General features: G+C 35.7%; 1 long non-coding RNA gene across 1 annotated transcript in view; it reads right to left on the reverse strand.

Moving 5' to 3' along the window:
* LOC135084620 (uncharacterized) overlaps positions 1-7,552 on the reverse strand; it is a 70,172-nt gene extending 62,620 nt beyond the window's left edge. Inside the window, exon 1 of the long non-coding RNA XR_010259905.1 lies at positions 7,333-7,552. This is a non-coding gene — a long non-coding RNA (uncharacterized LOC135084620). The remainder of the gene's footprint in view (positions 1-7,332) is intronic.
* Between the last annotated feature and the right edge of the window lie 1,594 nt (positions 7,553-9,146).

The raw sequence follows: 9,146 nt of genomic DNA on the forward strand, positions 1-9,146 counted from the left end.
ATTTCGGTGCCGCCCCCGTTTTGGTAGGAAAACTACGAGTATTCTCTGTAAAGATCGTTTCGTCCACGAAGACGCGCCCCACCATTCTTCCGCTAATGTTTGAGTGTTATCGGTACACGCTAAATCATCCATGAGTGCACACGCACACTACAATGATGACGCTCGGTTTGCTCGGATCAAACTCCCCGCACCCCGCGCTTTCCTCGACCAAAAATTGGTGGGGCGCGTCTTCGTGGATGAAACGATGAGTAAAATTATTTGTGTTTTAAATGACAGTTACTATCTTCTACAGAAAAAGGGGAAAAATTAATTGAATTTGCTTTTTAACGTTAGACTAAATCTAAATCTAACTAAGTAACTAAATACAATCCAACTTACATATTAAAAATACTAGTTTTAGGTAGAAAACGTTCCAAAACTTGCAGGAGCAGTTTTACAAAGTTAGCCATACTACATCGCAGGTCACGTGTGGAGTTAGTAATTTATTGGACTCGCCAGGCCAGTTGGAATTTTCGCCTTTGGACGCTGAAAAGGCCCGAATTTTGTTACGGGCACATATATTTTTATTTCAATATGTAGGTACTTGTAGTGTTTAGATAAATTAATTAGTGTACACCACACAAAACAAGAAAGAAAAGAAATACACACTTATGAGACCGCACAATTTAGGCGAGAAGTTTGACTAGATTTTTCATTCTAAATAAATTATTAGTTGTATTTTGTTGATTTTGCATGGATTTAGGTCAGACCCTTTTGGTCGGAGTTGGACGTGTGTCAGAACTTTTTTTTTGCTAATATAGTACTTAAACAGTTAATTACGATGTTTGTACCTATATGCGAAAGTAAGTCTGTCTTTCCGTTGTCTATTTATTATTTAGGACTCTTTAAGGCCCGAAACTGCGTTAAGCGGGCCCCGGCGCGGTTTCATACGAAAGTCCCCCGCGCGGGTGCCCGCGACGGAGCACTTTGTATGAAACCACGCCGGGGCCCGCTTAACGCAGTTTCTGCCCTAAAGGTGGACCGACGACATCATAAAGGTAGGAGGAAGGCGCTGGACGCAGGCCGCTACCAACCGGGCAGCATGGAAAGCATTGGGGGAGGCCTATGTTCAGCAGTGGACGTCCTATGGCTGAGATGATGATGATGATGATGACTCTCTAAAGCTCAAAATCCATCTGTCTCTCTCTAGGCTGCAGTTCTTTATCTACTCGTGAACAAATTGTTGGTTTTGAACAACAACTAATCGTTAAATAATTAACCACACATCCCTTATCCCTATTTCCAAAGTTAAAAATAACCTATTTTAAACTGTCGACACGGTTTCTTTACCAGTGTTTGAACTGATTTCGATAGTTCATGGAAACTATAAAGTTTTAACAAAAAACATGGGGTACGGTCGGGGTTATTACGTACCTATTTGATGACGACTGGAATTTAGAAATCTCTTTCATACATTTTAATGTAGAGCTCAGAATAATTTAGATATTTTGATTTTATTGTTACTTGTAAGAAACTTTAAAGTAAAAAGAGATACAAACACTTTTACGGGTACTAGACTGGTCAGTTAGAGTAGGCGCACACCGTTGATTTTTCGTCGGCCGATAATTTAGTCGGGCAGTTGACCAGTATGGGCATGTATGGGAGTGCGCACACTACGCCGATTCGATTTGGCCGATTCTTCATACAATTTGAAATCGGGCACAGCTATCGGCCAACTAAAAATCAACGGTGTGCGCCTACTCTTACTACAGGTCCAGCGCATAACTGAGTCAGTGCCAGATATGGGAATGGCACGGGAGAGGTGGCATATGACGTGACAGAGCATACAAGTCTAAATCACATCTGAAGTGTCACTGACGTTTGACGTCACAAAAACACCCTGAGTCAGTTTTGGTTAGACCTTTAGTTTGCTTTGTGTTTCTGGCAGAATAGAAGACAATTTCCACTCTTTCCGTGGATGTCGTTAAAAGCGCGGGAAAAATATGCGTTTACTTGACACTGGCTAAATGTACAAGTAGCACGATACCATAATCTAAACAAAAAAAACCGGCCAAGTGCGTGTCGGACAAAGGGCTCCGTACCATTGATTTATGATTTTTTTTTTAATTTAAGTTATTTGTAAGAAAGATTACGCGGTAATAAGCGGTCTACGATTTACGAGGTATTAAAAAAAACTACTTACTAGATCTCGTTCAAAACAATTTTCGTTTGTAGTTTTTATGTCGGCCGTTTGGTGTAGTGGTTCAGAACGGACTACTATGCCGAGAGGTCCCGGGCTCGATTCCCGGCCGGGCAGAAATTGAAATGATGAATTTTAATTTCTGTGACGGGTCTGGGTGTGACTATGTATAATATTTATGTATTTAAAAAAAAAGTATATTAAGTAGTATATCCGTTAAGCTAGCACCCATAACACAAGCATTAAGTTGCTTACTTTGGGGCTAGCTGGCGCTGTGTGAAATTGTCCAAAGATTTGTCCAAAGATTTAGATTTATTATAGTAATGTACATCATATGTTTTTTTTAGATTTTTCATTTTCTTATTTTAGAAGTTAGAGGGGGGGGGGGACCAACTTTTTTCCACTTTGGAAGCGTCTGTCACGCAAATTATTCGGTTTAGAAAAAAAGTATTTTAGAAACCTCGATATCATTTTTGAAGACCTATCCATAGATAACCCACAAGTATGTGTTTGATGAAAAAAAAATTTTTGAGTTTCAGTTCTAAGTATGGGGAGCCCCCAATATTTATTATTATTTTTTTATTTTTGCATCAAAATTTTAATGCGGTTCACAGAATACATCTACCTACCAAGTTTCAACAGTATAGCTCTTATAGTTTCGGAAAAAATGGCTGTGACATACGGACGGACAGACAGACAGACATGACGAATCTATAAGGGTTCCATTTTTTGCCATTTGGCTACAGAACCCTAAAAAATGCGAACATCTAACTCTAAATTCAAATTTAAATTTTGAATTTAGAACATCATGGCTCTCCAACCCCGAGGAGTGTGCCAAACAAAACCCGTGTTAGGAATTTGAAAGCGACTGTGCTACTAGTGGCCTTAAAATTACGTAATTAAGGCCCATTATTGCTTGTGGTTATTTTTCTATCACAGAAGTCATTATAACGTCAACAGGTCGCACAGTCGGGTTAACAAAAACAATTCCGATGGTTCTTAAATCAATGCAGTAAGGTTGAAGTTTGGATGAATGTTAGTATCATTTTCTCCTATGATTTCTCAGAAGTAATATTCAAGCTACCGTTTACCTGCGCATGATTGTTCTTCCGAAGGAATGAGGTCATTTTGATTTTTTATAAGAAATAGATTAAATCAAAATGATGTAAAAATTCTGAACTAACTCGACTTTTTATTCAAAAAATTTAAAAATTCTACCTGAATGTAGATTGATAGAGTAAAAATAAGTTTAACTTTGATGCTAACGATGTGATAAAGGGTGACTGGGACGCTGTAGGTAGGTATGGCATTAAGTCACCCAGTTACACTTTCATTGTGCCTTTGACATCCTTTGACAATTTTTACACTGTGCCTCTAGTCCCAAACTAAGCAAAACTTGTACTATGGGTACTAGACGACGGGATAAACATACTTATATACTTTTTTTTGTAAATAAATACATAAATTATACATGCATAGAAAACACCCAGACCCGTCACAGAAATTAAAATTCATCATTTCAATTTCTGCCCGGCCGGGAATCGAACCCGGGACCTCTCGGCATAGTAGTCCGTTCTGAACCACTACACCAAACGGCCGACAAACACTCAACACACTCTGGTTCTATTAACTCTAAGACGCTAAAAAGTGACACCAGACATGTTAAGACCCAAAAAAACAAAAGAAAAGCAAGAATTACTTAAATTTCGAATCAGCGGCGCTAAAAATTAAAAAAATAAGCAAGAACTACTTAAATTACGAATCTGCGGCGCCACAAACAAATGAATACCATACAAAGGTGCCATATCTGACCAGTCGACCCCAAACCGATGTAGGTTATCCCTATAATATCCAATAAAAATATCGTGAACACGTAACAGGCAAAAAACCGATCCAAGGAATACACCTGCGACCATTAAAATGAGAAACAAAATAATCCATTCAGGTCCAATGCGGCGGCCATGTTGTTTTTTTGGCGCGTTTTTGTCCAAAAACGGGTTTCGGTGGGAAAGGTCTTATGAACAGGTGCTACCGTAAAATCTTTCTTTTTGTGTTTTCGAGTTTTTGAACGTGTGACGAAAAAGTTTGTTTTGATTTTGGAACCGGCAAAATCGATTTTGGTGTGATATTTCGAAATTAGTTTTTTTTGTTTGTTTACTTTAAATGAGATTGTGGTAAAGGGCCAATGTGATTTAATGTGGAAAAAACTTTATAAACTTCCTTTGTGACGTTGAAAGGCGCGTTAAACTGTCAGTAAAATTAAATCGTATAGGGGACTCATAAAGTACGACGTCGGATCAAATTATCCGACGTCATACTTTATGAGTTACTTAATTTACTGTTTAATTAATTTAAAACTTTATTGTACATAAAATAAGGACAAAAGGTGAAACTATGCCTTTTATTTCAGTGAACTTTCAAAAGCGTTTTCTTTTAAAAACCTTGGGTCAAACTAAAATTAGCGCTAAGAAAATCCAGTTGCTTCTGTCCACGTGTTATACGAAAATAACTTTTCCAAAAATTTATAAATAAAATTTCATTAACAAACTAAAAATTAATTTGAAAATTTAATTTAATTTTTTTTTATTAACAAAATAGACACGATTCATTTATTATTTAAATTTAATTTTTTTGGAATCCGTAGGTCAGTTCAAGAACATTTAAACCCTACGTAACTAATTCAAAAATGACTATTTAATCTGCAATTAAATAAAGTAGCGGTCTGAATAATAAGTAACCAAAGTAATTATTTCGTCAGAATAAAATATTCTACTTACCTACGTTTTCTATTAACCTAGTCCGACCTCTATGCCGCAAAAAGTATTAAAATGTATTTTTAAAACATTTTAGTGGACAACATTTAGCGAGACGTCTGGAATTCAAATTATGTGTCCCAAATAAATTGCAAAGCAAACTATCACAAAAAACATAACCTCCTTCTGACGCAGTTGAGTAAAATATTTAAAATAATCAGCTTAAATATTTAGTCCAGTCAATGAATGCCTTAACGACGGTGTAGAGAGAAATCCGTGGAACACAATTTCTGACCTCGGGACTTTATTTAGCCTAGTTAGGTGGTGAACATAGCAAAAGTCCCCGCCCTTAGCCCTTGAGCCGGCAGGGAGAGGGGGGTTTAAAGGTACCACTTTTCGGTTTTTCGCTTAATCCTCAGAAACTATGCGTCCTAGTGACATAACTCCTATGAACCAAAAAAAGCTTATTCAATTTGCTACAGGCGAGACCGTCAAGTTTTTCTATATCTTGTATAGTTTTTGCGGCATCTGCTCTAGAAGGTCTGTAAAATTGGAAATTTAATTTTTGTCTTACATGTTCCTATCAGGAGAAAATCGACTAAATCAACATTGAGCAAACACTATAGACATGCGGGAGCATGTTAAGCCTAGTTCCAGGGAGGGGACTGCACCGTGCGTATATTTATACGAACCAATTGGAGCCACTTTTGACTCCTCATCATTCAAAAACTACTGTGCATTAACTCTTCAAATTTGGCTCATGTATTGAGACTTGCAAGATATCCATCAGCTTTAAATTTCATAAATATACCTCAAACGGTTATTTAGGTATTGACGTTCAAAAATCGACATTTAGAACACTAAAATCTATCTATCACCTGTGAAATGTTAAAATTTACTGGTTTTTTAATTGTTCCTTTGTATTTACATATTATAACTACCTTTCTGGATGCCAAATTTGAACCTTCGAGGTCATCTGGAAGTGGTTAGAATTTGGTATATAGGTCAGACATGTAGATTTTTGGACGTCAATACCTAAAGAACCGTTTAAGGCATATTTATGAAATTTGAAGCTGATGTATATCTTGCAAGTCTCGACACATGAGCCAAATTTGAAGTGTTAATGCACAGTAGTTTTTGAGTGATGAGGAGTCAATAGTGGCTCAAAGTGGTTCGTTTAAATATACGCACGGTGCAGTCCCCTCCCTGGAACTAGGCTTAACATGCTCCCGCATGTCTAGAATGCTTGCTCTATGTTGATTTAGTCGATTTTCTCCTGATGGGAACATGTAAGACAAAAATAAAATTTCCAATATTACAGACCTTCTAGAGCAGATGCCGCGAAAACTATACAATTTATCAGAAAAGTTGACCATCTCACCTGTAGCAAATTGAATATGCTTTTTTTGGTTCATAGTAGTCATGTCACTAGGACGCATAGTTTCCGAGGATTAAGCGAAAAACCGAAAAGTGGCACCTTTAAACCCCTCTCTCCCCGCCGGCTCAAGGGCTAAGGACGGGGACTTTTGCTATGTTCACCTCCTAACTAGTCTAAATAAAGTCCTGAAGTCAGAAATTGTGTTCTACAGTTTTCCATCTAAAATGCTTTATTGACTGGACTAATTATTAATGTGATATTCCTTGGAAATATGGACGCATAACGCCATCTATTGAAAAAACAGCGTCAACTGGTGCAAATAATACGGTCAAGGTAATTCAGGTAGATAGAAATAAAAAATACACAAACAAAAAATACGCTTTAAAACCATCACACTGATAGAATTCGTAAAATTTAAGCTATGTTAAATTTTAATTAAAAATAAATAAGAAAAAACATTGATAATAATAATATTCAAAACTGTATACCTACCTACTTATTGTTGTTAAATTAAACCCTATAACTTAAGATTAAAATGACTCTTACAAGGTATATTCTATTCTAATTGGTTTTAAAATTATTTAATGATCTATGTACCAGCTTTGAATAGGTAGCTACTGAAAAACTTTAGTCTCTACCTACGTGTATAATAGTGAAACAGTAACTCGAAGTTTTCCTCACTGTTCTCTACACTCGTCTACACTATTTTCTTCCTCTTTCATAAAAGAAAGTATTTACGGTACTTAGGCAATTAAAATACCTATGTATGTATGTATGTATTGTAATTTCATGTAGGTAGCTATAATACTGAAAGCTCTATCAAAATTAAATGCTCTACGAAAACGCTATATTTTATTATCAATAAAAAACATCTTTTAACAGCTAATTAATTTTACAAAATTGCCTCCAATGACTACAAAAGCAATTGAATTAAAATAAATCGCTAGCACAAATATTGCTATTTTCAATTTCAAAATTTAATCAATTTATGTTAGTACTTTCAACAAAACAAAACCACTTACCGATCTGTAGCATCGTAAAATCCAAAACAGTTTTCAATCGCACACAGATTAAAAAACACAGCTTATAAAAATCCCAAATGTCAAAACTCGAAACCTTTTCGGATCACATATCAGGGAAAAGAAAAAAGTGTATCGGCATAGATTAAAAATAAAAACAAAACAATGGCGAATCGCGTTCGAAATTCGAAATGGAGCGCGCGCTCAACCGCGACGCGCGAAGGCTGGCCGCTAACTGTCAGGGCGATATACGTTTTCCCGCCCTTCGGGGCAAAGATTATACGCCTGCAGACGCGACCTTTGATGCCTCAATTTCTGAGTTAATAACATTATAATTTGATAATGTTTAAATCGCTGCTAATAGGAGTACGTAATGACTTTGTGTAAGGCGTTTTAAATACTTTTCGTAAGCTTTTGTTCGTGTTATTAAGTAAACTTCTTTTTAAAAATAAAAATCTTATCCAGAGTAACAAAAAATTATTATAATGGCTTTTAATTTTAAAGGAAAGATCTTATAAAATAAAAAAAAAATACAAAAAGTTAGGTAATTAACGTTTTTAAAATTTGTCTTAAGTCTATGACAACAATGAAGGTAATATCAATATTATACTATGTTTTATAGTATAATTTGCTTGACTATTGATGCATAAAACAAAGCCGACATTTGGTTTGTCGTAACCTCGAATTGCCGTAGGTACAATAAACATAGTCTAAATAGAACAAGCATCAAAGACATTTTATGTATTTTTGCTTTTAGAAATACTTAGGTGTATTTTTGCGTGAAATCTTGTAAAGTTGCTTGATTTCAACAGTAGGGGAAAATATAAGCTAAAATGTACAGTAAGAAGCAGCTACTCTACAAATACTTATGTCACGCACGAAGTACAGAAATCGCGAATTAAAAAGCGATCCTCAAAACTGATTCTTAGTCAAAATTATTTGTGTGAATGTAGAAATTCAGTCACAGATTTATATGACTTAAGTTTTGAGAGCCGTTTAAAAATTTGAGCCTTCATATTTTGTGTTTTATTGCTTACTGTTATATCCTCATAGTTTTTTCATTAATCATTCTATTCTATTTTAAATTTAATTTGTAACACGCCACTTTAAAAATTCAAACTTCTAGATAAATTATAACGAAATGACTGCATTTCCACTGTAATTTTTTTCCAATTTAGTTAGCTCTTCTTTAACCGGCTGTTTAATTTACCCTACGTTTCAACCCAGCTTATTGTAGCATTGAGGTTGGTACCCGACTGTAGGAGTTCATTAAAGACGCCCCATTTGCTAGGGGTCGTGGCCATCCTAAAAGCCGAATTTACCCCTCAAGGCTTTTTTTTTGGACAGCGAAAATGGTTTACTGGTGACGAATACCGAATGAGATCTGAGTTTTTTCATACAGATGCCCCCGCACCGTATTTTTTGAGAGATAAAGTTCATTTTTGCAAACAGCTTTTTGAAATTACCGCACATACAAAGGGACAGAGGTGCATTGATTAAATTTATCATGTGTGCCGACGTTTTGACAGCAAAATCTTGTTGGGAGACAAGACTAGATTATTTAGGCAGAATGTTCTAAGATAATAGGTACACCTTTCTATGAATTAAATTGGAAATAGTTAAAAATTATTCTATGATCAAACTTAAGTGATGAATTTTACGTTTCAGATTCAGAGTAAGTTTGTGTAAAGTTGAATATTATAATAATGAGATGGATGGAGTATTTAACCCAAAAATGCCCAGGATTAGAGAGCGAAAAGCATTTTTGATTTTTCCTATTATACTCTTTATTCTAATAGGATTTAAGGAGCATGTGA

This window comes from Ostrinia nubilalis, chromosome 26 (genome assembly GCF_963855985.1).
Source record: "Ostrinia nubilalis chromosome 26, ilOstNubi1.1, whole genome shotgun sequence".
In the NCBI taxonomy this organism is placed as follows: Eukaryota; Metazoa; Arthropoda; class Insecta; order Lepidoptera; family Crambidae; genus Ostrinia; species Ostrinia nubilalis.